Source organism: Micropterus salmoides, unplaced genomic scaffold (assembly GCF_014851395.1).
Source record: "Micropterus salmoides isolate LMB-PRFRI ecotype aquatic unplaced genomic scaffold, ASM1485139v1 Ms_hic_scaffold_8, whole genome shotgun sequence".
NCBI classification, from domain to species: Eukaryota; Metazoa; Chordata; class Actinopteri; order Centrarchiformes; family Centrarchidae; genus Micropterus; species Micropterus salmoides.
Window position 1 is genome coordinate 37,110,143 of NW_024044570.1, and position 5,413 is coordinate 37,115,555.

General features: G+C 41.2%; 1 pseudogene; it reads left to right on the plus strand.

Moving 5' to 3' along the window:
- The first annotated feature begins 809 nt into the window (after positions 1 to 809).
- On the plus strand, positions 810 to 4,516 carry LOC119894467 (annotated as a pseudogene).
- Positions 4,517 to 5,413: the final 897 nt, after the last annotated feature.

A 5,413-nucleotide genomic window follows, 5' to 3' on the forward strand; every position in this document is an offset into this window, starting at 1 on the left:
CAAAAAGACTTTGTAGCAGTACCGACTGCTTGTGCATTCTGGAACTCATATGTTGGAGATATATGCTGGAAGGAAGTGTGGACTCTCTCACAAATATATGTTGGTGAATAAAGTAAGGGAAATTTCCTTTAAGATTTTGCATCGTTTCTACCCTGTAAAATCCTTTCTGGTGAAATTAAAAAAAGATATTGACATTCCTTCTGTGATCTTCATGTAGAAACTATAGCCCATTTATTCTGGCTTTGTACTTACACCAAGAAACTATGGAAATATGCATATAAATGTATTATTATTTCTTTCTTTATGTATTTTTCATATTTTCCATGCTATGTTTTCATTCCCTGGTGAGTTACCCTACCTGTGCCTACCACTTCCTGTCACCTATGCCCCTTTTGTATAACCCAGTGTCCAACATACTAATACAAAATATATCTAAACAAAATAATACACTGAACAAAATTATAAACGCAGCACTTTTGTTTTTGCTCCCATTCATCATGAGCGGAACTCAAAGATTGAAGAATTTCTCTATGTACACAAAAAGGCCTATTTTAATGACACTTGCTGGCTCTGAGTGAGGCTGTCAGGGCGGTTTTAAGTTTTCACAATCATTGCTTTAAATCATAATTTGTTCCACAGACTGCAGACTGTCCTGTTATAACCACATGTATAACACGCTTACCTCCACTCCAGTCCTGTAGGTGGCGGTAATGCATCTAAACATTGCCAGGTCGCCGCCAGTTTGACCCTTTGAGCTTGCCGTCGTCGCCACAGGAAGTCAGTTTCCTCTTTTGCAGAAAGCTAACGCTACAATTATAACGTTCCCCTGCTTCATACTGACACACTGAATTTATTTATATTTATGACAGACTTGAAAAAGCAACGTTTAAGCGTTGTTTGTGATAGTATCGAGGCATTTGTAGCCAGTTAGGATTACGATTGTAGCGTTGTGAAAGCAACAATAAGCTAAGGTAGTAATTGCAACAACCTTTTTATTTATCTAAGTTACCAACGTTGGTCTGAAGCCTTTTCTCCAAAATGATGAACTATTCTGACTACGACTCTGATGGATACTCCTCTAATGAAGATGCAGACTACGTCCCATCAGGTGAGGGCTGGAACTTTCCCCGCCTGTGGTTGTGTTAAAAGTAACGCGGGTAACGTTAGTAGCAGTCAGCTAGTAACGTCAGTCTTTACTAACTCGGCCAACGTTACAGGAAATGTCGCATGGACACTTAATGTTAGCGGGTTATATAGCAAATGAATTTGTCACATAACTGTGAATAGCTCACCGACACATGGTAACGCACTAAACGGAGTAAACGAGCACAGCTCCATGATTATGACTGAAGACCCTCCACAAAACACCGAGTCTGCAGCCAACCTTCATGTGCTGCGTTTATCTCAACACCTTTCTGCTGGCCGGTGGTTACCGTTACTTTCCTGTCGTTTGGTGTGTAGCCCTTATTAGACTCGTTTACACAGTGTTTGCTGTTGTTACAAACGGTTCAGGTTAACATCTCCTTCATCAGTTCACTCAGCTAAATTCACATAGAGATCTGCTCAGATTGATACAGTGTTCTGAAGTCATAGCTGAAGGTGGACTTATACTTGACTGCGTTATACATGTTTGCATACATGATGGGGCAGAATGAATATAATCACTATTACCTCCCATCACATCATTATTAACACTAGACTTTACTGCAGAAAAGCCGGTGTCCTTTCCAAGGCTGTTTGTTAAATATATTTATCTCCATCACAATGACAGATTGCAAGGTCTGTGTTCTTAGCACTTATGATATGAAATATGATTAAAATCCTGGACCGATTAAATCAGTGTAACCGGTGTAACCCCCTGAGCACATAGTGCACGGTCCTGAATCGAACCGCGGACCTGGTGTGAGGGAGGCGGACGCGCTGACGAGGAGGCTTAAGACCCCACATACTTGCTTTTAACTACGCGTACCTGTACCTTAGATGGCTGCCACGCGTATCCAGCATTCCTTTGAAGCATCTCCATTAAACACAAATGAAGAAGAATAAGAAGGTTAGCTGCAGAGTTAAAAAAGGAGATTTATGGCAGTGTGTTTAGAATAAAACTCCTTAAGCTAGTCCGCAATTACCGACATCGTTATGATGTCTCATTAAAATCACAACCTCCTCTAGTGTGGCTGTGTGGATCGTTTGTTTACGTTGTGCATATTTGGAGGTTGTCAAGGAAGATAATCTGGTGTCAGCGAGGGATGATCCGGCTCTGATCTAATCCTCCAGGTACACCTGACTGCAGGCGAGTATGTGACGGTATACAAACGGTATTGTTCACATACTCTACGCGTTGTTAAAAAGCAAGTATATCGGAGGCAGAAGCCCATGGGCACTATCGTCAGTCGCCAGTGCGTCTCTGAAAGTGTCACAGAGTGAGGGTTACTCACTCACAGCCTTGCTGGCTTCCGTTACATCAGCATGCTGATATTATCAGCTGATATGGGCTAATTGCAGATCAGCCGGTATCTGTGTTTATAATAGCAGATAAAAGACAATTAAAAGAGAAACAGAGACACATCCTTCACTTGTGTTATGAGTGTCGTAGTTGTAAAATTTGTCCTCCAGAGGGCGCACTGCAACACCCCTGTTAGCAACACACCTGAACAAATCCACCACAGAACATTTAACTTTGGTAACAAAGTTCTATATCTAACAAAGTTTTTTTTCAACTGCATTATGCCATGTTATCTTGGAGAGAGGTCATAACTACACAAAACTAACGTGAGGGACAATCTTTGATTGCGTTCAGTGAAGAACAATTTTGGATTTTAAAATCCTTAAATATCAAAGTCGGTATTGGTCTTAAAAATCCAACATCAGTCGGGCTCTAATGCTAATACAGATATTTAATAATGAATTACATTTATATAGCGCTTTATCATAGATACTCTAAGCACTTCACAGTGAAGTGGGGGAGACTCACCACACATCAGCTTGAGATAGAGCGGCAGGGAAACGTTGAGCCTATTACTATTTCCACTGTTGATAAATATCACAGTTGGTAAATGTATGCAAATTGTTTAGTTGGCTAATCAAAGTAATGGTGAAAGTGTGTGCCACAACATTACTTGAGATCAGACCTTTTACATGTGTCAAACAAAAACCTCAACAGAAGTCTGTAGAAGAACATGATCAGATCATAACATCGCAGTATGATTTTGCTTAAATTCCGTAAACTATAGTTTTGTCTGATGCACTCCCGCTGCATCCTGTTCTCTTTGTCCTCAGATGATAACCTCAGCGAGGATGACATTAATGAGTGCGAAAAGGAAGACCCTCTGCACGGGGATGATGATGTGCCGCATCCTGACAATGTTAGCAAGAAGAAGAGGAAGAAAAAGGACATCAGTATGAGGTGAGAGGAGCGTTTGGATTGCAGTTAAAGGGCTTGACTTGATGATTTACATTTTGTGGGTCAGTTACAGTCAAACCCCAGTTTAAGAACAACTGAGACATTTTTATAATACAAAGGTTGTGAAGGCTGATTCCAACACTGACTCTGGGGAACAGTGTCCTCAGTATGAGTTGAAACTATTGAATATTGAATGATTGAATGTTAGGCCCCTGTTTTCCTGTTTTGTTCTGAATGAGACGAGGACAAAAACATGAAAGAAAACTTCACTCTGACTTCTTGCACGAAAAGAATTTTATTAGCAGGCTTGTTCTGCGGCTTTTCCTAAATTCTTGACCCGAAATGTCCGCCATTTTCATCCAACTCTTATTTCAAACATTCTCTGTATGTTTGCATGCTGTTCTATCTTTAATCAATGATGATGACCTTAATTCACATCCTCGAAACAATCTGCAGAAAGAGGAAGAAAGGAGTACTGAAGGTAGACCAGGAAGAGACGTGTGGAGACGGAGCGGAGGAGGGACTGCCTCCACAGGAAGAGGTGGCAAAACCCGCTGAGGTACAGAAGGATGATGATGACAGACAGAAGAAGAAATCAGATGACCTTTGGGCAAGTTTCCTGTCTGATGTTGGATCCAGGCCCAAAGAATCAGCACCGCCTCACAATCAAATACCACACAGAAGGTAAATATGTTTTGAACCTAAATGTATGACTAATATGGTGTATGTTTTAAAATGGAAACACTTGGAGGGAACCAAACTCAAAACTTGTTAATGGTGCTTTCTGGTGTAAAGTCACAGGATACCATGTTCTAACCCAGATAATAGACGGTACTTAAAATACACCAAAAGGATCATCAGAGCATTAATTATCAAACCTACAGCATTTTCTGTACGTGTCTATATTTTTTTGTCTCTCCCTTAGACTGATTCTTTGGTTTTTATCCTCAGGATGATTCCTCAGTATTGAAGGTTGCACCTTTGAGTACAGAAACAAAAGCCTCAGAACCTGCTAAAGTCACCATCACTAAAGTTTTTGACTTCGCTGGAGAAGAAGTTAGGTATGGCACTGAATCATCCTCACGTTTTGAGACCGTTTGACGCCCTGTAAAAATATTTGTTTTTTATAAATCACAAAAAAGTTTTTGGAAGAAGGCAAACACAAAGGTCACACACAGAACATCCTTTTATTTGTTAAAAATGAAATCAGAGCTTTTAGACACACTGTTAAAGCTAGGGCAGGCAACGTTGGAGAACTAGTAATGAGACAGAACGCCCCGACCCCCATCATTTGAACCCACTGAAATGACCGGCCGTGTTTATTACAGTCCTGCGACAGATACTGGATGTTTGATTCATTGATTGCTGTCGAGATGTAAAGAGATTATAATAAAAAGCGCAGTTCTGAAATAAACTGCCTGCCCTAGCTTTAAGTTGCAACTTAACTGAAATATAGTGTAGCAAATAAATTAGATTAAACTTCCTGACATCCTGCTGATGTAATACTTCTTTGTCCATTCAGTGCAGTCTCCACACGCCGCAGCATAAACGGATAACTTTAATCCATGCAGGGCCCTGATCTTTGGACATGGATATCTGTGTGATCCAGATATTAGGGCTGTAAGGGTTCTGAAACAGAGACAGACACCGCGACAAACTTCCACGGTCTCGTATCGCGGATTCGATGGACAGAACCGTGACACACCCACTCCCCGGGCTGTTGGGCTCTCATTAAGCTTAACTGTGGCGGCCGGCAGCTGTGCTGGGGCAGGGTGGCGGTGTAAAACGGATTTGTATTTGATATTTCATTTTCAAAGTCTTAATCTGCTGTACATTGGACAGTATTCAAATGCAATAAGTGGAACATCCCCCCAGCTCTACCTAACGAGCTGGGTGCACATAGGAGACATTTGCCTCAGGCCTTTCTGCCAGAAAGCCTTTAAGAAGTCAGGTGACGTAGCATAAAGTGTGACACAGTCAGCGTAGGGATGAGGTTGGATGGATGGATCTAAC